We start from the raw sequence: 24,112 nt of genomic DNA, 5'->3' as shown, positions 1-24,112 counted from the left end.
ATATATATATACACACACTGAACAAAAATGTTTCATGACCTGAAATAAAAGATCCAAGAAATGTTCCATGCACAAAAACCTTTTGTGCACAAATTTGTTTACATCCTGTTAGTGAGAATTTCTCCTTTGCCAAGAGAATCCATCCACCTGACAGGTGTGGCATTTCAAGAAGCTAATTAAACAGCATGATTATTACACAGGTGCAGCTTGTACTGGGGACAATAAAAGGACACTCTAAAATGTGTAGTTTTGTCACACAACACAATGTCACAGCTGTCTCAAGTGTTGAGGGAGCGTGCATCTGGCATGCTGAATGCAGGAATGTTCATCAGAGCTGTTGCCAGAGAATTGAATGCTCATTTCTCTACCATAAGCTACTTCCAACATCATTTTAGAGAATTTGGCAGTAGGTCTAACCGGCCTCACAACCGTAGACCACGTGTAACCACGCCAGCCCAGGAGCTCCACATGCGGCTTCTTCACCAGTGGGATCGTCTGAGACCAGCCACCTGGACAGCTGATGAAACTGAGGAGTATTTATGTCTGTAATAAAGCCCTTTTTTGCTGGAAAACTCATTCTGATTGGCTGGGCCTGGCTCCCCAGTAGGTGGACCTGGCTACGAAGTGGGTGGGCCTATGCCCTCGCAGGCCCACACATGGCTGCCCAGTCATGTGGCAATCTATACATTAAGGCCAAATGAATTCATTTCAATTGACTGATTTCCTTATATGAACTGTAACTCAGTAAAACCGTTGACATTTTTGCATGTTGTGTTTATATTTTTGTTCAGTATATGTAAAAACATATATCTAAATCCTCCTACCTAACTCTCTACTACTAAGAAAATAAAAAGAGAAAATAAAAAAGAGCCCTATTAACTTCTAAAAGATACTCCCCATCCCCCAAAATCCCTTCCAACACCCCCCAACCCTGTCCAACCTCAATGACCCTACACTTCAATCTTTCCCTCTCAACACATGCTCCACCGTTTCATCGACCATACACTCCAGACACAAACGATTCACATGCTTGCCAACCATATGTAATGATGAGTTCAATGTACAATGTACTAAGCTCAACCGAGCAAACACCACCTCTTCCTTCCTAATCTGACCTTTGAATCTTGGTCCACCGACCTTTCTTTGGAGGGCCTATAAATGCCGGCCCTTGGCTCAGAGTCCCATCTCTTCTGCCACACATCTATCAAAATGGCTCTGATCTCACATTTGTCCTCACCTCTACCCAGTGGAGCATTAATACAAATTATACCTTGTTTTAAAGACCTTTTGGCTATCTGGTCTACAATTTCATTCCCTTCCACGCCCGAGAGGGCTGGGATCCAGCAGAATCTCACTACTACACCCAGTCTATCTCGATTCTCCATAATAGCATTAAGGCTTCCAATAGTAGATCACTCCTATTAGATTTGCTAGAGGATAAACTTCTCAATACAGACAGAGAATCTGAGCATAATACAATTCTAACAGGTTGAACATCCTCCACCCACTGGACGGCAACTACTATTGCCAACATTTCAACAGAGTATACAGACAGATAATCTGTTAGTCTTCTACATATCTGCACATCAAATTCAGGAATGTAAACACCTGCTCCTGTGCAACCACTATCTGGGTCCTTGGAGCCATCTGTGAAAAGTGGTAAAAATGCATAAAAGCTTCTACAAATGTAATTGTCAACCAGTTTCCCTATCACTGACCTTTGACCGATCTTTTATTTTTTCCACCAAGATTAAATCAACAACAGGAGCCGGTAGTAAGCAAGGAAGAACATCCCCCATCACCACAGGAGGGCCAAACCCTCCCCAGCAAGCTTTCCAACTGTCCATCCAAAGCCACTGCCTTGTCTACTATATTCCCAACATTCATCATGTGTTTCATGTACTTGATACCATTCCACTGATTCCGCTCCAGCCATTACCACAAGCCCATCCTTCCCAATTAAGGTGCCACCAATCTCCTGTGGTGTGCACCTTATACACCCTTTGTGCTCTCCAACAGTGGGATAATCAGCCTTTCAGCCTGTCCAAAGGCATCTCTCCTGCCTCCACTTACAAGGCATTTAAAAAATAAAAAATTTAAGGCAGAAATGTAAACTAAAAATTGTAATCTAAAGTTTACATTTATTGTCTGGAAGTATAGCGGCTCTGACATCGTACAAAACTTTGCTTTGGTATCCAACCAGTGTTCTCTCTCTGAGTTCCATCATCCCTTGGCTGGGAGGAATCAACTGCAAACAAATCATGTCACCACTCCCTCCTTTACTGAACATAGCCCAGCCTGAGATCAAAACAATGGAAGGATACAGGCACACGTTGCTCCTGAGAGCTATTGGCCTCTTCCAGGAGTTAATACAGTGATCTCTGTGTGAAACAAAAGGGTCTGGCTAGCAACATCTGCTTGGCTGGGCTCGCTTAGGGCCTCCTCTCTGTCTCTCTTTTTTTCTTTCTTTCGCTTTCTCATACCCTCTTTCTTGTTTTCTCTCTAGCTATCTCTCTTCCCTCTATATCCCTTTCTCTCCTCTTTCCCTCTCCTTTTAAAATATGTTAAAAGTCAATTATCTCCACCACTTGTTCCTGACATCATGGTGCTAATACGAGCTGCTCTTGACCTTACGGCTGTGTGTCTTGGTTCAGATGAAACCGTGGCGTCGCACCATGATTGGATTAACTTCAGATGTGCTGTGTGTCTTGCTCTATTACACTGGACACTCTGATATCCACACACACACACGCACGCACGCACACACACACACACGCAGGCATATACACACACCCTCCAGCTACCCTATATGTCCCACTATCTCCACTCCTCTACAACCCACTCTGAGGTCCATCTGTCACACACATATGCATGCACACATAGAAAACATTGCATACACAAACACACACACACACACATGACACACCCCTATCCCACATACTCAGGGCTCCTAATAATCATATCCCGTGTCCCTCTTCCTCCATGATGAGCAGCCTGGAGAAACTCTTTCCCTCCATCTTTCTCACTCTCTGTCTCTGTCCCCTCCATCTCTCTCTCCATCCCTTCAGTCAGTCCAGAGGGTCCATCTCTCTGAGAGACCTTATAATCGAGTCAATTAAGAGGGTTCAATGGCCATGGCAAATTGATCTGATTTATAACATAATCATTAGCAGTTCCAATGTGGGAGAGAAAGAGCCTGACTGGAGAGGATGGGAGGGGCAATGGGAGGGGCAATTTGAGTTACTTTATATATTCCTAATATGAGTATTGACATATCACAAGCCGCACAAAAGATTTGCGGACTTGCAAACTGGCAGAAGGAGAATATGTTCTTTCCCCTAATATGAATCCTTTCCCCTAAAAAAACCAATAGTTATTATTATGAGATATTCCTGCGTCACCTAATATTCAGACAACTGTCAGCATCTCCAGAAATAGTACATATATCTCTACCTTGTAGAAACTCCAAGTGTGACTGACAGACTCTGGCACACACCACACCACACACAATCACGTACGCACACACCGATGGCACTGCCAGTCAGCCAGGGGGTTAGAATAGACAGCCGCGAGAGTTGCTGCCTTCAAATCCGAGAGACTCAACCGCTAATTGTTTCTGAAGAAATGACATTTTGTCTTCCTCGGTTCCTTGCTTAAGGTGTCAGCACCTCAGCGCCTCTCGCTCATACCTGAGGTTTCACAGGGCCTCCGGTGCCCCCCAGCACACCGTTTGATGTTTCTGAGGACTGTCACCTCGTCGCGTGACTCCATGGTAATTGAAATCGGTATTTATTTACATGCCAGGTAATAGAAAAGATGCCTCAGTGATTTAAAAGTCAAACAACCCCACCTGCCACTCAAACCTGGTTTTATGCGGTGGCAGATTCCCTACGTTCCAATGGGTTTAGAGATAGAAAAGAGGGATGATAGTGCTATACATTGAACTGGTAAATCCCTCTACATTTTCCCACAACACTATTTTTCTAGAGCAAGCTATTTTCCAGATTTTCCATGATTGGAAATGAATGTTTTTGAAGATATTTTATTACATTTCAATTTAAATTCAGCTAACTCTTGAGGAGTGACCTAGATGCAAAACAGAGGTCCTTTGTGAGTGTGTCTGTGTGTGTATGTGCAGCACAGGAGCCTGCTGAAGGGAGAATGGCTCATAATAATGGCCAGAACGGAGCAAATGGAATGGCATCAAACACCTGGAAACCATGTCCTTGATGTATTTGATACCATTCCACTGATTCCGCTCCAGTCATTACCACGAGCCTGTCCTCCCCAATTAAGGTGCCACCAACCTCCTGTGGTGTCCACGTTATGTACCCTTATTGCTCTCCAATTGAATTTTGTGGGCTCCAAACAACCACAGGCCTCAGCCCAGGTCCAACACAGACACAGTCACCAAGTTAGTTGGAGCAAATCAATGTCAGCCAGCCTGTCTTCTATAGTGTTTGGTGTAGACTGTAGAGGAATCTTGAAGCAACCCTGTCATGTTAGGAGACATCAGCTGTGAAATGGAGGCCAAATCTAAAGATGTCAATTGAAACCCCCATCAGAATGAAAATGTCTGTCAATTGTCTTGACGTTCTGCTCTGCTACGATTAACATCACTTAGCATTCATGCATGCAGACCTTCCTGACTGGTAAGAGAATGTTGGTCTGTTAAATGCTAAACTTACTTCGGTAACTAAGCAATACATCACAGGCATCCCATAATACAAGTCTGGCATTACAAGCATGTCAATACATGAACTGGTGATGTCACTAAATTCATCAAGGCCCATAAGACACGACAAGTTTCCTGATTAAGCAAAACAGCAGTTGTAGTCAGCCCTCTTCCCATTATTAGACAGGGCTAGGACTGCAGATGTGCTAGACAGCATTGCCACTTTCTGGTGAAATGCTGGTATTACACTACAGTTCATATAAAGAGACATATAGGCCTACATTGGGATTAGTATAACGCTGATAGCGTATCCAAACTCAACTCTGGACCTCAAAGCCACTTCCACTGCATGTTTTAATTGTTACCCTCTAATCAGGGACTAATTTAGACCTGGGACACCAGGTGTGTGTAATTAATTATCAGGTAGAACAGAAAACCAGCAGGCTCCAGACCTCGTTCGGTAAGAGTTGAATACCCCTGGCACTGTAGCCTAAGCACGGTAACAATGAAGTATTTCACTGTGATTGTTTCCTATCAAAATGGTCAAAAATAAACAACAATAGTTTCTTTGCAAAGAGCAACTTCTCAAGCAAGAATTTGGATAGGACTGTCTTGGAGTGGTCTGAGTGGAGGTGAAAACCAAAAATGTCACCAGGCAGGATAAAACTCTGTCCCATCAAATCAGGCTGAAATTTCAGGCAGTCTTTTCAAACAGCTCTCACACTAAAAGAGCATTCTCATAATTTTCACAGTTTCACAGTATTATTCTAACCTCATAGTGTGGAAATATGTATATATAACACACCAAAATCATGTTTTTGACTGCACTGGGCCTTTAAGGAATCATGAACATCAATCTCAAAAGTTCTGGGATTGAGTTTGGGCCTACCCTACCACAAACTAGGCCTATACCCTCCTACTGCTCATTGTGCCTTCATGCATATGTATATGTTTCCTGCACTGTATTCACTACCTTCTTCAAAAGACATGAAAACAGGATCCTCCTGAATTATTTTGTTTCATATTAAAACAATTGAACAAGTCCCACCTTACTCTTACCACTACATCACTGGTGAGGAGGAAGAGGAGGAAGGAGCGGGGAAGCCCACTGCAGATGGCAACACATCTCCACGTTCCTTAAACAGACACAAAGAGCAGCTGAGGGACCCGCTTGTGTCTGTAAAATGTGCCAGGGACCAGTAGGTACTTGGCACATGTAGCAGGAACAATTAGCGTCACATAAGCATAGGCCTGGAGCAGCGGGGGAACCAGAGAGAGGATGTGGGAAACAACAAAGCATCTAATTTTCACTGGGAAGACCTGAGATGAGCTGAGCTGAGCAGAGCTGCAAGCTCACTCCAAGACATCCCTTACCTTTCCCTTCCTTTACCCGTCACCACTCAGAGATTTCGGGCAAGTTTTTTCCCCCCCCAAAGACAGCTCAAGTCATGGCTCATTTAATTGATGTGTACTTGTGGGCAAGGAGGTTTTGTTTGCATCCGTGCATCCCTAATTAGGGAATTGACAGAGGAAGCATGCTGTCCTTGGAGAAAACTCCCTTCCCACTCACATCCTCCAAAATATGTTTCAAACAAGCCTGTTTCTCTCCCCCATCACAAACCTATGAGGAGCTGAAATGAAAAGTTAAACTAGTGTTGTTTCGTCATGACACAATTTCAGCAGCAGGCCTAGTTGTGAGCGAGTTAAAGGAAACACACGGACAGGCAGCAGCCAAACTGTGTGACTGACTTGAATACCAAAACTATTCTATTGGGCTGGGATCTCTTAACCGGCTAAATAGAAAACAAGTTGTTTCAAAAGATTATGCAAAGTACAGTACGCTGTAACATTAGCTGTAATTTGATGGTGCTAATCTTTCCTATTCACTTGGGATTGAAGCCTGCAGATATCTCCTAACACATAATGACATCTACAGAAAATATGTGCTGCGTAGTATAGATTCAGCTGAACTAAGGTCTATTCTTTTATCTTACGTTGAACATACACTTTAACATCAGTTTGATTGAACAGTATTTCTCATACTCAACCCCAATGTTATGCCACTAGGGGGCAACAAATGGCAATTTATTTTTAGTATTTGTTTTTAGTATTTGACCCTCTGTACTGTATACAGTGGGCTTCAACCAGAGGTTCCCTATGGCTGACACCTTGAAAACTCTTCTGTTACATCATGGGGTGGTGTCTGGAAAACACATTGTGAGGAAAGTGTTCTTGTGAAACATGTACATACAGAGCGGCCGATATATTGTCCCTCGCCCTAAAATGGTAGTTCCAAACAAACACACAAGGAGGTCAGTGGACTTTCCCATACACTTTGTATAAATAAGAGACCCACATTCACTCAATACACTCTCTTTGGTGTTCTCTCTATACAGCTGAATAGACACACTTCCAAAAGGTCTCCAGATATCAAGATGTACAATGCCTTTGGAAAGTATTCAGACCCCTTGACCTTTTCCACATTTTGTTACAGCCTAATTCTAAAATAGATTTTTTTTAAATCCTCAGCAATATACACACAAGCGAAAACAGGTTTTTAGGAATTTTTGCAAATGTATTAAAAAGGAAAAACAGAAATACCTTATTTACATAAGTATTCATACCCTTTGCTATGAGACTCGAAATTGAAATCCGGTGCATCCTATTTCCATTAATCATCCGTGAGATGTTTCTACAACTTGATTGGAGTCCACCTGCGGTAAATTCAGTTGATTGGACATGATTTGGAAAGGTACACACCTTTCTATATAATGTCCACAGTTGACAGTGCATGTCAGAGAAAAACCAAGCCAGAAGCTTGAAGGAATTGTCCGTAGAGATCCGAGACAGGATTGTGTCGAGGCACAGATCTGGGGAAGGGTACCAAATCATTTCTGCAGCATTGACGGTCCCCAAGAACAGTGGCCTCCATCATTCTTATTTGGAAGAAGTTTGGAACCAGCAAGACTTTTCCTAGAGCTGGTCGCCCGGCGAAACTGAGCAATCAGGCGGAGAAGGACCTTGGTCAGGGAGGTGACCAAGAACCTGATGGTCACTCTGACAGAGCTCTAGAGTTCCTCTGTGGAGATGGGAGAACCTTCCAGAAGGACAACCATCTCCGCAGCACTCCATCAATCAGGCCTTTATGGTAGATCGGCCAGACGGAAGCCACACTTCAGTAAAAGGCACATGACAGCCCGCTTATAGTTTGCCAAAAGGCACCAAAGGACTCTCAGACCATGAGAAACAAAATTCTCCAGTCTGATGAAACCAAGAATGAACTTTTTGGCCTGAATGCCAAGCGTCACTTCTGGAGGAAACCTGGCACCATCCCTACGGTGAAGCATGGTAGTGGCAGCATCATGCTGTGGGGATGTTTTTAAGCAGCAGGGACTGGGAGACTAGTCAGGACCGAGGCAAAGTTTAACAGAGCAAAGTACAGAGAGATCCTTGATGAAAACTTGCTCCATAGCGCTCAGGATCTCAGACTGGGGTGAAGGTCACAACGACCCTAAGCACACAGCCAAGACAATGCAGGAGTGGCTTCGGGACAAGTCTCTGAATGTCCTTGAGTGGCCCAGCCAGAGCCCGGACTTGAACCCGATCGTACATCTCTGGAGAGACCTGAAAATAGCTGTGCAGCAACGCTCCCCATCCAACCTGACAGAGCTTGAGAGGATCTGCAGAGAAGAATGGGAGAAACTCCCCATATGCAGGTGTGCCAAGTTTGTAGCGTCAAACCCAAGAAGCCTCAAGGCTGTAATCGCTGCCAAAGGTACTTCAACAAAGTACTGAGTAAAGGGTCTGAAAACTTATAAAAATGTGATATTTCATTTTTTTTATTTTTTATAAATTAGTAAACTAAAATCCTGTTTTTGCTTTGTCATTATGGGGTATTGTGTGTAAATTGATAAGGGGGGAAAAAATATTTAATACATTTTAGAATAAGGCTAACCTACCAAAATGTGGAAAAAGTCAAGAGGTCTGAATACTTTCCGAAGGCACTGTATTTCTGCATTGGGCTTGTTCTTGCACTAACAGGTAAATATCTAGCTATAGAATGATGTAGTTCATACCAAACAGATATAATAATTGATTGTTTAGAAGTACAGTAAACTTCTGTTTTATAGCTGTCACAAATAATCTAAGATGTGCAATGTGCGTATGAGATGCAACAGTATTTGAATCTGTTGCTAGTAGAATAGCTTGTCATGTTGGAATCATATTTTAAAGTAACTGTTCAATGAAAATTGAAATTTTAAAAGCTCACATTAACATACCCAAATAATGTTGTTGACTCATAAGACCACTCAGTAAAACCCATCTCAAACTTGTTTTTGAAACTGTTTAAAAAATGCTTGTGATTTTCTTGTGATGTGACCTCACATTCTTTGGGTGAGACAGGCCCTTCTCGGATTTGCTTAAAACCATATTATGCAAATGACAAGCAGTTATTTTAATTTTATTTTATTCTCCGGTGGGGAGAAGGAGACTTCGGGAGAAAGGCTCAGGAGTGCACACTTCACACAAGCATATCCACTGGGCACAGACATTCATTTAATGTCTATTCCATGTTGGTTCAACGTAATTTAATTGAAACAACGTTGATTCAGTGTGTGCCTAGTGGATAGCTAGCTAGCTAGCCAAGCAATCCATAGATGGTGTTAGCAAAAAGGACAAAGCCTATACAAAAACTATCTCACCAGTCAATTTTTGTGGTTTGTAAGAGTTGGCTGTTAAGAAGCAGTTAGCTAGCATGCGAGCATTCACAGCTAACTAAGCTAGCTGGCTAGCCAACAACAAAGCATGTCAAAGCAGAGCCTCCACACAACTTGGTTTACAAGTCTGCCTTGCAGTAGTCTGCCCCCATGTGGAACTCGGAGTTGGTAGCTAATTCAAATATCCAAGTGCATGCAGGTCTCATTGGCTGAGCTGGCAAATCAGCTGTTTTTGACTGGTAAAGCCCACACTATTCTGTTTTTTCCTTACAGTCCAAGAAAGTCACAAGCTGCTTTTTAACATCCTTAAGCACAGATTTCTTATCCTGATGTTGACAGTAATGCATTTTAGACAAAGGTTAACTTGCTAAATCCTGAACTCACTGTACACAATGTGCCAAACATGGCTTTAGGGGTGACAATCAAAATTACCTTTAGATGGGTTATAATGCAAAAACAATGTTGTTGTAACGGTTGTTTTGTTGGTCTGGGACAGGAATAAGGTCTGCCCATCCAGGTAAGTCAAGGAAAGAACAACCCTGTGCTGCGATATGTGGTGAACAACTCACTGAGAGAACATCCTGTCCTGACCAAACTCAGACTGGTAAGACTGGACTGGGTTAGAGCCAGGGTTATGGTTGTGGTTGAGGGTTAGGGTTGAACCGGGATGTGGACATGAAGCTTGGGTTAAAGATAGACTGGTAAGACTGGACTGGGGAGAACCAGGCTATTTACGGTGGGGATCAAAAGCAGGGATGGTTCACTATAGTATCGTGAGTTACATAGGCTACTATAACCACTAGAGGTCAGCATAGTACCATACAATCACTGCAGAGAAGCTAATAATCAGCGGTCAGCAGTCTGGGGTATGAATGTTTGGTTAGATTGTGTCATAGAAAATTACTTTTTGGTATTTTGACAAACATCTTCTCAGTGAAATAACTTCAATGTCCTTCCTATATGTTGCAGAAAACCCTTGAGGACCCATGGAGCATCATGCTGGTTGCTAGTGAACAAGCACAACTGATGGCAAATCTGGCCAAACTGATCAATACCAGCAAAACCATTGAAATTGGTATGTAATGATAAAACAAGCTTGTTCCTGAAAACATTTAATATTACTACAGTATAATATTTGGAAGACACATTACTTTGTGGCAATATTTTCAATGTTTTAACACTCATTTGGAATTTTGAGTGAACTGTCCCTCATAATATCAGTGTAGACTCGCTTTCTAGGCCCTCAGAGGCTGTGAGAATAGACTAATGTTAATGTGGTGACTATTGGCACATGGAAATCAGGGTGGTTGACAGATATACATGCTAGGTGGAATGGGCTGAGAGTAGCTGAGGGCTAGGTTTAAAAGTCCATGATCAGATCAGTCTTAGTCAGTTAGGATCACCACTTTATTATAAGAATGTGAAATGTCAGAAAAATAGTAGAGAGAATGATTTATTTCAGCTTTTATTTCTTTCATCACATTCCCAGTGGGTCAGAAGTTTACATACACTCAATTAGTATTTGGTAGCGTTGCCTTTGAATTGTTTAACTTGGGTCAAATGTTTAGGGTAGCCTTCCACAACAAGTTGGGTGAATTTTGTCCCATTCCTCCTGACAGAGCTGGTGTAACTGAGTCGGGTTTGTAGCCCTTCTTGCTCGCACAAACTTTTTCAGTTCTGCCCACAAATTTTCTATAGGATTGAGGTCAGGACTTTGTGATGTCCACTCCAATACCGTGACTTTGTTGTCCTTAAGCCATTTTGCCACAACTTTGGAAGTATGCTTGGGGTCATTGTCCATTTGGAAGACCCATTTGCGACCAAGCTGTAACTTCCTGACTGATGTCTTGAGATGTTGCTTCAGTATATCCACCTAATTTTCCTGCCCCATGATGCCATCTATTTTGTGAAGTTCACCAGTCCCTCCTGCAGCAAAGCACCCCCACAACATGATGCTGCCACCCCCGTGCTTCACGGTTGGGATGGTGTTCTTCGGCTTGCAAGTCTCCCCCTTTTTCCTCCAAACATAATGATGGTCATTATGGCCTAACAGTTTCATCAGAACAGAGGACATTTCTCCAAAAAGTATGATCTTTGTCCTCATGTGCAGTTGCAAACCGTAGTCTGGCTTTTTTAATGGCAGTTTTGGAGCAGTGGCTTCTTCCTTGCTGAGCGGCCTTCCAGGTTATGTCAATATAGGACTCATTTCACTGTGGATATAGGTACTTTTATACCTGTTTCCTCAAGTATTTTCACAAGGTCCTTTCCTGTTGTTCTGGGATTGATTTGCACTTTTTTCGCACCAAAGTACATTAATCTCCAAGAGACAGAATGCGTCTCCTTCCTGAGCGGTATGATGGCTGCGTGATCCCATGGTGTTTATACTTGCGTACTATTGTTTGTACAGATGAACGTGGTACCTTCAGGCATTTGGAAATGGCTCCCAAGGATGAACCAGACTTGTGGAGGTCAAAAAAAAAATTCGGAGGTCTTGGCTGATTTTTGATTTTCCCATGATGTCAAGCAAAGAGGCACTGAGTTTGAAGGTAGGCCTTGAAATACATCCACAGGTACACCTCCAATTGAGTCAAATGATGTCAATTAGCCTATCAGAAGCTCCTAAAGCCATGACATCATTTTCTGGAATTTTCCAAGCTGTTTAAAGGCACAGTTAACTTAGTGTATGTAAACTTCTGACCCACTGGATCTGTGATACAGTGAATTATAAGTGAACTTATCTGTCTGTAAACAATTGTTGGAAAAATTACTCGTGTCATGCACAAAGTAGATGTCCTAACCGACTTGCCAAAACTATAGTTTGTTAACAAGAAATTTGTGGAGTGGTTGAAAAACGAGTTTTAATGACTCCAACCTAAGTGCATGTAAACTTCCGACTTCAACTATATATATATATATATATATATATATATATATATATATATAGTTTTTTTTTCTGTCCAGGGATGTACAACACCCTGAACATTGCGTTGGTAGTACCAGAGAGTGGTCATGTGGTAGCATGTGAAATAGACAACAAATATGTGAAGATCGCTAAACCTTTCTTTAGAGGTCAGATCAACATTCCACTAGTCATTGCAACATTGATATTCAGCTAGTTCACTTCCTCCATCATTCCTCTAGACAGGAATTATATCTGTTCGTCCAGTATTCAACCCCAATACAACATCTCAACCCATTCAACCCAGTGGAATTCACAAACATTGATTGTCTCCCCAAAAGCTTCCATACAGCATATGCTGTTTCTAACATCTGTCATTCAGACTTCACAAAGTGCTGTGGGTGGAGTGGTGAGGCGGTCTGATCAGGAGAAAGTGTCTACCAAAGGTGCAAAGCCAAGCAGCCGGGAATCCCTCTCTCCAAAATGAATTTAATGCTCCCCTCCAAACCCCAGCAGTAGAAATGCTACTGGACACAACGCAGGTCAACCATTGTGACAAAAAATGCTTGGTATTGTCTGCTTCAAACTATCTAAACTCGAACCAAATCAACATTTTATTTGAAGCACATTGAAACTGCTCAATGGACTTTACAGTAAAGAAAATTAAATAATGAAAGACGTGTAACTAACCACCCTTGTCATCCTCTCACTTTTCTAGGCCGGAGTCGAGGATAAAATTCATGTCGATCTTCAAACGAGTATAAAAACACTGGGTAGGTGACTTTAAAGAACCCAAACACAATTCCATTATGAAATGGGTTAATCCTTTTCAACATGATCTTTTTTTGTCCAAGATGAGCTTATAGCTGGCACCTGACGTGGTGTTCGTCAATGCGGATAAACGGAACTACGACAGTTTTTACAAGAAGTCTCTTGAGCTTGTGAGACAAGGGGGCATCATTGCCATTGATAATGTGAGTAGACAATGACAAAACCTTTATTCCTACTAGAAAGATGTGTTTTCAAATACGATTGGAATAATGCCAGCATGCAATCGATTTGATCTAGTGAGCTAAGTGATGTAAAGTTGCATGAAAAAATGGCAACCTCCGTGTCATCTTTGTCCTCAGTCTGAGCCTTCCTCCTCACCTGTCTCACCCCTTCACCTCACTCCACTTACATGTCTGTCTGATCACCCTTCCTTCATCTGTACCTGTCAGAAAAAAGTCTCAAAATGTATGCACTCACTAAGTCGCTCTGGATAAGAGCGTCTGCTAAATTACTAAAATGTCAAATGTATCTGACTACCTCATTCTCCTACCTGTCTACCCGATCACCCTTCCTTGACCTGTCTATCTGACTCAGCCAGGTCACCCGTGATACAAGTCACTATCGACGTCCATCCATGTCTGAGGATGTCGGAAGATGACGTGGAAACTGGTCAATAGGGGCAACAGTGAGCGCTGTTTCCTTCAAGTAGGTTTCGATTTTGCTAGGGCGCTGTTGACGAGGATGGCGGATGGGAGTAAAGGCGCCCGCATGCTTCCCAGCCGAAACAGTTCAGAAGAGTTTGTGCATTATTGTGATTGTGATTTTGCTATTCAGTGTAAATGTTTGTAGGCCTATGTTGCTAAATTGTATCTATGATCGGATGCTGTCCATTCATGTTTTTTGTATGTTATTTTTATATCTGAGAATTAACCAATGATATCAGGCCACACCCGGCCATGATTACAGACACCTGTGTGTGTCCTTTGACACTATATAAACTAGTCACCCCACAGTGTTTGTCATTATACCCTGATGAAGACAGCTGTTGAAACGTTGGACATTAGGTTATTAAATTATTGCAGTCAGCGTTTTAGTTCATCCCAAAGGTGTTCGATGGGGTTGAGGTCAGGGCTCTGTGCAGGCCAGTCAAGTTCTTCCACACCGATCTTGACAAACCATGCTGAAACAGGAAAGGGCCTTCTCCAAACTGTTGCCACAAAGTTAGAAGCACAGAATTGTCTAGAATGCCACAGTATGCTGTAGCGTTAAGATTTCCCTTCACTGGAACTAAGTGGCCTAGCCCGAACTAAGAAAACAGCCCCAAACCATTATTCCTCCTCCACCAAACATTACAGTTGCCATTATGCATTCGGGCAGGTTGCATTCTCCTGGCATCTGCCAAACCCAGATTCATCCAAGGGTGATTCATCACTCCAGTGAACGCGTTTCTACTGCTCCAGAGTCCAATGGTGGTGAGCTTTACACATTGCATATGGTTATCTTAGGCTTGTGTGCGGCTGCTCAGCCATTAAAACCCATTTCATGAAGCTCCCAACGAACAGTACTCTTGTTGACGTTACTTCCAGAGGCAGTTTGGAAATCAATAGTGAGTGTTAATTTTTACACGCTACGCGCTTCAGCACTTGGCTGTCCCATTCTGTGAGCTGTTGTGGCCTACCACTTCGCCACTGAGCTGTTGTTGCTCCTAGACGTTTCCACTTCACAATAACAGCACTTACAGTTCTGCAAGGCAGAACTTTAACAAACTGATTTGTTGGAAAGGTGGTATCCTATGACGGTGCCACGATGAAAGGCACTGAGCTCGTCAGTAAGGTCATTCTACTGACAATGTTTGTCTATGGAGATTGCATGGCTGTGTGCTTGATTTTATACACCTGTCAGCAACGGTGTGGCTGAAATAACCAAATCCAGTCATTTGAAGGGGTGTCCACAAACTTTTGTATATAATATATTATGACCACATTTTGTGACGTTTTTGTTCGCTTTGAACTTTTTTCCAGTTGTTCGGGCACACAAAAATGTTTGTTTAGGCAAGCCGAAGTCTACGCCCCTTCGTCTGTGATTGGTCAACAGGAGGGATTCTTCAGTAAAGTCTTTGCTGTCGTTTAACGAGAGATTACTTGTTTTCATACACATTTTTTAAATTGAGAAATACTGCACCAAACATCTTAGTTATATGTGAAAAAGATCTCCTCGGCAAAAACGTCAAAATTAATGACAGATTTCTTGAGTTATCTTAGATTAAGCTGAATTAATGCATGCTGACTAAGGATTATATATTAAACTATTATTTAGGCCTACTGTTGGAAGCAATTAACCTTTTTTTTTATACATTTTAGTCATTTAGCAGACGCTCTTATCCAGTGACTTAAGGCGTCAGCATGCTTCAGTTCGGCTGGTGGCTAGCTGAAGTCGGCTAGAAGTGTGCACGCATACCCCCTTAAAAGACCTTCGCTTGAAAATGTGAAAAAAGTAGTTTGTCCATTACGTACAGTTTGTCCATTTTTAGATGCCGTAGCTTGTCATTCATTTTGAAGTTCTTTGCCGAGGAGATCTTAGTCGGGCAATTTTACACCTAAGATGTTTGGTGCAGTATTTCTCAATGGAATAATGTGCATGAAAACGAGTCCTCCCTCGTTGAATGACAACAAAGACTTTACTGAAGAATCCCTACTGCTGACCAATCACTGACGAAGGGGTCTAAACTTCGGCCTGCCTCAAGAAAAAAAATGGTTTGCCCGAACAACCGAAAATAAAATGCGGAATTCTTCTGTTTCGGTTGGGAAGCAGGCGGACGCTGTTTAGCATCTGCCTCGTGTCTCTGCAACCCTCGAGTGTGTGCAGGTTTTGTCATCTGGAGCTGAAACATGGAGAGGGAGGGGAGGAAGAGTGCAGTTCAAAGGTTTATAATTTATAACTGACACGATTCTATAATGAATACATAATAGAGTGACCAATAGTTACTGTATTGTGATTGTTTAGTGTTTTAATTACTCAACAAGTAGTGCCCAGTGTCTCAAAAGCTGCAGAAAAGGTCAAATAAGGTCACCAAAATTTCCATTACGCTATACACGTCTGGCTTGTGAGAGAGATTCATATTTTGTAATTCAGACTAAAGCACACAGAATTTCCCCAAAACCTATAAACATATGAAATGGAGCATACATAAAATAAACAAGTAATTACAATTTATTTACATATTCACATATTATTGTGTGCATGTTGTATTTAATTTTTCCTTGTCAGCCACCATCTCTCCTAACCATGCTCCCACCATCAACTGTGAGTAAGCACAACTGCCCATGTCCGTTGTGGGAAATGGATAACAATCTGTAGGCCTAAATGTCGGCAATCCTAAAATTTAATGGAGCATACATTTAAAATAAACAAGTCATTACAATATATTTACATACTAATGTGTGTGAGAGGAAGAGTGTGTGTGTGTGTATGTTTGATTTTTTTTCTTGTTAGCCACCCATCTCTGCTTTTTTGCTTGTAAAAAGCTGAGGTTTGGAACTCCCTCCAGGTCATCTCTCTCTCCATTCCTTGGCCTTGGTTGCCTGATGACTCACCCTGAATTTGAATCGCTACATACATTCATTGTGGAGAACAAACGTCAGTTTGGATAGCCAGGGAATGGCCTTGGTACCATAAAAATACTTTTGCAGGACAATATACATATTTGCCTGACAGTCCTGGGAACCCTGTACATATGAGGGCTGATGGGGCCCTGTTTCAGCTCCAGATGTCAAAACCTGCACACTCCCAGAGGGTTACAGGTCTGAAGACTTCCTTTTGGTCATTCATTTTAAATCAGAGAAATATCCAACGAATCAAAAGGTTTCTTTAACTTCGCACAATCCTCAAATAAAATGGAGCATGCATAAAATAAACAAGTAATTACAATTTATTTACATTGGGGATAATGTGTGTGTGACAGAGATAGAGAATGTGTGTGCATATTGTTTTATTTTTCCTTGTCAGCCAGCCATCTCTGCTTTGTCAGTCTTGATAGGCCCAGTGTATTCACTTCTGGTTGAGGCTGTCGGGCAGTGGTGGAGTTCTGGTTGAGGCTGTCGGGCAGTGGTGGAGTTCTGGTTGAGGCTGTCGGGCAGTGGTGGAGTTCTGGTTGAGGCTGTCGGGCAGTGGTGGAGTAAGTGACAGTAAGTATACAGTTCAACAACATCTGTTGGTGTGAGTGAGCGTATGTGTATGTTAATTACCTGTATCAATCTGGGAATCCTCATAAGTTTATGGTGCAGCCGGTAAATGAAATACCACAGCAGAGGACTACTGTGACTGCAGCTGAACTGCTGGGGGTGGCAGATCTAAAAGAGAGGCACAATTTTCTTAACTGACAATCATACAACTGGCCTCCCGAGTGGCGCAGTGGTCTAAGGCACTGTAGTGCATGAGGCATCACTACAGATCCGGGTTCGATCCCGGGCTGTGTTGCAGCCAGTCACATTTGGGAGACCAGAGATGACGTACAATTGGCCCAGCGTCGTCTGGGTTAGGGGAGGGTTTGGCCAGCTGGGATGTCCTTGTCCCATCGCGCTCTAGCGACACTTGTGTGACGGGCCGGGCGCATGCATGTTGACACGGTCGCCAGTTGTATGGTGTTTCCTCCGACACATTGGTGCGGCTGGCTTCCGGGATAAGTGAGTATTGTGTCAAGAAGCTGTGCGGCTTGGCAGGGTCGTGTTTCGGCGGAGGCATGGCTCTTGATCTTCGCCTCTCCCGAGTCCGTATGGGAGTTGCAGCGATGGGACTAGACTGGAACTACCAATTGGATATCACAAAATGGGGATGAAAAAGGGGTAAAAAAATTCTATGTTAAATAAAATGTAAAAGACAATCATACAACTAAACAGAACGAATGAGTGTAAGGCCTAGATTCAATCAGATCAAGTGTTAACCGGCAATAGCCAACACCGCATAGCTGATGTTTTGGAGGTGTCTGAGGTGAAACTGCGTTGGATCTGTCAAATCGGTAAGCAGCTGCTCTCGATCATTGTCGCGAAACTACACAAAGTGTATAGAAAAATTTTACGCTCAAATTCAAAATCATTAAATGAAATAATGAGGATTTCTATCAGCCTAATCAAGGTGTAGATTACACCTCACATTCCAGTGTTCAAACTTGTAAACAGGGCTCCATGAGATTTCTGTTAACCTGTTGGGGCTAGGGGGCAGTATTTGCACGGCCGGATAAAAAACGTACCCGATTTAAACTGGTTACTACTCTTGCCCAGAAACGAGAATATGCATATAATTAGTAGATTTGGATAGAAAACTGTTTGAATGGTGTCTGTGAGTATAACAGAACTCATATGGCAGGCCAAAACCTGAGAAGATTCCATACAGGAAGTGCCCTGTCTGACAATTTGTTGTCCTTCAGTTGCATCTCTATCGAAAATACAGCATCTTTGCTGTAATGTGACATTTTCTAAGGCTTCCATTGGCTCTCAGAAGTCGCCAGAAAGTGAAATGGGGTGTCTGCAGTCTCTGGGCGAAGTACAGCAGCTCTGTTTGTGAGTGGTCAGCCTGGGAACAGTGAGACTGAGAAGCGCATTCATGAGAATTCTCTTTTTTTTTCAGCCTTTGAATGAATACAGTGTCGCCCAGTTGGAATATTATCGCTATTTTACGAGAAAAATTGCATAAAAATTGATTTTAAACAGCGTTTGACATGCTTCGAAGTACGGTAATGGAATATTTTGAAAAAAAAATTGTCACGAAATGCACTCGCGCTTCACCCTTCGGATAGTGACTTGAACGCACGAACAAAACGGAGGTATTTGAATATAACTATGGATTATTTGGAACCAAAACAACATTTGTTGTTGAAGTAGAAGTCCTGGGAGTGCATTCTGACAAAGAACAGGAAAGGTAATCCAATTTTTCTTATAGTAAATCTGAGTTTGGTGAGGGCCAAACTTGGTGGGTGTCAAATTAGCTAGCCGTGATGGCCCGGCTATGTACTCAGAATATTGCAAAATGTGCTTTCACCGAAAAGCTATTTTAAAATCTGACACAGCGATTGCATAAATGAGTTCTGTATCTATAATTCTTAAAATAATTATGTATTTTGTGAACGTTAATCATGAGTAATTTAGTAAATTCACCGGAAGTTTGCGGTGGGTATGCTAGTTCTGAACATCACATGCTAATGTAAAAAGCTGGTTTTTGATATAAATATGAACTTGATTGAACAAAACATGCATGTATTGTATAACATAATGTCCGAGGAGTGTCATCTGATGAAGATCATCAAAGGTTAGTGCTGCATTTAGCTGTGGTTTTGTTTTTTGTGACATATATGCTTGCTTTGAAAATGGCTGTGTGATTATTTTTGGCAGGGTACTCTCCTGACATAATCTAATGTTTTGCTTTCGCTGTAAAGCCTTTTTGAAATCAGACAATGTGGTTAGATTAACAAGAGTCTTGTCTTTAAAATGGTGTAAAATAGTCATGTTTGAGAAATTGAAGTAATAGCATTTTTGAGGTATTTGTATTTCGTGCCACGCGATTCCACTGGCTGTTGACTAGGGTGGGAAGCAAGCGTCCCACCTAGCCCAGGGAAGTTAATGTGACTCCGTGTAGCCAATGGCGATGTCTGCTTTAGATATAATGCCAGGAGCCGCTTGCGGATTTGACAGCCCTAACACAGTTCCACCTCAGACACCACTATGCGGATGACGGCTAAAGCGGATGTGATTGAATAGAGCCCCAAGTGAGAGAGAGTATGCATGCGTGTTTACATGTAGGTGATAATTACCTGTATCACCTGTCGCGGCCGGTGTAGCAGGTGCAGATGACTGCAGCTGTGGGGGCTGAGGTTGAGCTAATAGGGGTGTCTGATGTTAAAGAGAGACAAACTATTTTCTTTGGTGAAAATAATTACACAACAAAATAGAGTGAGTGATTGAGTGAGTGTGTATACGTTTGTGTGATAATTACCTGGACCACATCACACTACTTCAGGTCTACAAGCCTCTTGAAGTTCCAGCGCGTCACTCCAGGCCTGGAACAGCCTGGTGGAAACATGGTTAGTTGTCACCCACCGAGCCTGGTTGGCAGATCTGAAAGATAGGCACAATATTATTTTAATGACAAAGCCTTGACTACACACTAACCTAAACAGTACAGACTATGGGAGGCGCACAGTACTACATAGAGCCACAACTACATGGAACTCTATTACACATCAAGTAACTCATGCAAGCAGTCAAATTAGATTTAAAAAACAGATAAAATACACCTTATGGAACAGTGGGGACTGTGAAGAGACACAAACACAGGCACAGACAGATGCATACACGCACACACGATAACATACACACACACGTACACATGGATTTTGTGTGGTAGATATGTGGTAGTAGAGTAGTGGCCTGAGGGCACACACTTAATGTGTTGTGAAATCAGTTGTGAATGTATTGTTTTTAAAATTGTATAACTGCCTTAATTTTGCTGGACCCCAGGCAGCAGCTCATGTGGATCCATAATAAATACACACACAAGCTTAATTTATTCTTTGTATTGTATCAGGCAACCACACAGCAGACTTCATTTTCACAACTGCTCATTGTATTTTCCCCTCACAATCTGTGGTGTGTGTGTGTGTTCTGTGTTATTGTGACTTAGAAGTGTCAACCTGACCACATCCTTGTAGTAGGACATTCAGTGATTAGCTTTGAAAAAAAATACTTTCAACAGTGTACAGTAAAAAGGATATCAACTATTCAGATCTGGATTGACAAGTAGGCTAAATCATGTGAAGTTACAAAACCTCTAGAGCTTAGTCTACACTTAAATTAAATAAAGGATACAGGACCTGAGCTCTAGGCCCATGCCTCAGGACAACCTGGCCTGATGACTCCTGGCTGTCCCTGTCCCCAGTCCACCTGGTCGTGCTGCTGATCCAGTCTCTGCCATTTCTGTCTTTGGCTATGGAACCCTGACCTGCTCAGGGCTCACCGGAAGTGTTACCCACCGGAAGTGTTACCTTGTCCCAGACTTGCTGTTTGATCCGGTCTCTCTCTACCGGACCTACTGTCTCAACCTCTAAATGCTCAGCTATGAAGAGCCAACTGGCATTTACTCCTGAGGTGCTGAACTATTGCACCATATATAACCACTGTGATTATTACGTGACACCGCTGGTCATCTACGAACATTTAAACGTCTTGAAGAACAATCTGGCCTAAATGGCTGGACTCTTCTATAATCTCCACCAGCACAGCTAGAAGAAGACTGGCCACCCCTCGGAGCCTGGCTCCTCTCTACATTTCTGCCTTTCTAGGGAGTTTTTTCCTAGCCACTGTGCTTCTACATCTGCATTGCTTGCTCTTTGGGGTTTTAGGCTGGGTCTCTGTATAAGCACTTTGTGACAACTACTGATGTAAAAGGGGCTTTATAAAATAAAGTTGATTGATTGCTTGTATATGCTTCTATTCATGCAAGTAACTCTAAACATAACTCAATGTCATCTTACATTTCCTCAATAGAAAGCTGTACCTTAACACTGTTTCCTGGTATTTCCTGCTAGGGACATGGGGTTCAGGTTTGGGAATTGAGGGCCTAGATAATTGGAATATTAACAATAATTAGTACCCACATTGATGAATGAAATTCAATTTGGGTTAGTTGTGTATCGCATCTGATTGAGGATTGCTGATGATATATTTTCATTTTGAAAATATGCCACTGAACCAACCAATTATATCTAGTGAGAGTGCACACAACCATTAGCTTATTTTACCAGGTCGAAAATAACAGCATTTTTTTCAAGGGAGACTTGGCAAAGAGGGCAGAGCTCTCAAGTAAAATGCATATCCATAGCAATAGCTATGGTACGGCTAAAGACAATGTGACACCACCACAACTGCATGTGTGAGCTCTCTATAATATTAGCTAATTTAACAATTTCCAGACAACAAATAACAGAACAGTAGGAAGGCTATTGTTGTTGTACTGTAGCCTACTGTACCCCACCCCATCAACCAACTACTAACTAGTGACAAGGCTACGTTGTTATCATTTAGTAATGTTGTACTGTAGCCAACTGTACCCCATATCAACCAACTACTAACTAGTGACAAGGCTATAATGTTGTCATTCAGTAATACTGTAGCCTACACCACATTAACCACCTAGCTAGCTAGTGATAGCTTAGCTAGCTAGTTCGAAAGAAACAACCAACGACATCAACAGGGTTTTAAACAAAATGTCTAGCTAGCTAGTATGATGCATGTAAAAACAACTTTACAGATGATTACAAAGTTCGAAAGCAAAATTGCCTTACCGGTCCGCTACTCTTGGGAGCATCGTTAGCATTAGCTAGCTAGCTAGCAGCTGTAGCATGTTAACTATTTTTAAATGTTGTATTATTATTATTATTATTTGTTTATTATAAACAATGTTACCTTTATTTAACTAGGCAAGTCAGTAAAGAACAAATTCTTATTTACAATAACGGCCTAGCTTTCAAATTATCTATCCAGCAAGAATGTCGAGGTCAAAAATGAAATGAACTATTTTAAGCCATGCTGATTCAGTAAAATAAGTCCAGTCGGACTGAAATAATAAACAGGCTGAATGTACATTTCTGTGACTCACTAGCTAACTTTAGCTTTCTAGCTCATTGTGCACCTCTTCCTGTTTACAGTATTCCCTATGGGAAATCAGACTAGACCGGCCATATGTAACATAAGTATATCGGACTCTCCTTGCGTTGTGCTTTCTCCTAATAAATCACATCAGCCAGTGGTCCCAGTTGGGCATACTTTATTCCTGTTGTTAAATGGGAAACAGCACGGTAGTTGTGCAGGGCTTAATGATACTGAAGGCTGTCGATGGCAAAATCCCTTGCATCACATTTTCATACTGGGAAGACCTGACGTTCGCGATCTCCCCCTATCTGCAAGCGGGGCCAATCACAACACACCTTATTGTCATCAGTGGAACCAACCAATACGAATGCTTGAACATTAAGTACACATTTCTTTAGAGGCAAGTGGAAACATAACCAACCCTGTTACACATACACCCGGGTTGGTTTAGATACCCCATTGACAATGCATTGGAAATGGTCCTATGGTTGCAAGTTCGAATCCAGCGATATAAAGTAGTTTTTGAGATTTTAGTTTTGAGTCTATCTTAAACCTTAACCATTCGGAGTCCATGCCCAACCTTTAGATTTCAGAGTTAATGTCTAAACTTAACCGTAACCTTACATTTTTTTTTAGTTCATGTCTAAACCTTAAACACTTCGAAATGTGACGTTTGCTACAACTTCGAAATTTGACATTTGAGAAACATGGATAAACATCAAATTTTGACGCGAGACTGTAAGAGCTAGTTGTCTGACTACCTCATTCTCTCACCTGTCTATCTGATCTCCTCACTCCTCTTATCTGTCTATCCAACCACCTTACTCCTCTCACCTGTCTATCTGACTACCTCCTCCCTCCCCCCAGGCACTGTGGAGTGGTAAAGTGGATGACCCTGCTCCTGAGACCTGACCTCCCAGGCAGTGGACAAGCTCAACAATAAACTCCACACTGACCAGGGGATCGATCTGAGCATGCTCACAGTGGGCGATGGACTCACCCTGGCCATCAAACTCTAATCAAAATCAAATCAAATCAAATTTTATTGGTCACATACACATGGTTAGCAGATGTTAATGCGAGTGTAGCGAAATGCTTGTGCTTCTGGTTCTGACAGTGCAGTAATATCTAAAAAGTAATCTAACAATTCCCCAACAACTACTTAATACATCTAAAAGGGGTGAATGAGAAAATGTACATATAAAAATATGGATGAGCGATGGCCGAGGGGCATAGGCAAGGTGCAACTAGAAGGTATAAAATACAGTATATACATATGATTTGAGTAATGTAAGATATGTACACATTATTAAAGTGGCATTATTTAAAGTGGCATTGTATAAAGTGACTAGTGATCCATTTGTTATAGTGGCCAGTGATTGGGTCTCCATGTAGGCAGCAGCCTCTCTGA

At 42.1% G+C, this 24,112-nt stretch overlaps 1 pseudogene; it reads left to right on the top strand.

Moving 5' to 3' along the window:
- The first annotated feature begins 3,733 nt into the window (after positions 1 to 3,733).
- On the top strand, positions 3,734 to 23,720 carry LOC115152682 (catechol O-methyltransferase domain-containing protein 1-like; annotated as a pseudogene).
- Positions 23,721 to 24,112: the final 392 nt, after the last annotated feature.

This window comes from Salmo trutta, chromosome 18 (assembly GCF_901001165.1).
Source record: "Salmo trutta chromosome 18, fSalTru1.1, whole genome shotgun sequence".
Taxonomy (NCBI): Eukaryota; Metazoa; Chordata; class Actinopteri; order Salmoniformes; family Salmonidae; genus Salmo; species Salmo trutta.
This window is presented reverse-complemented; position numbering and strand designations above follow the sequence as displayed.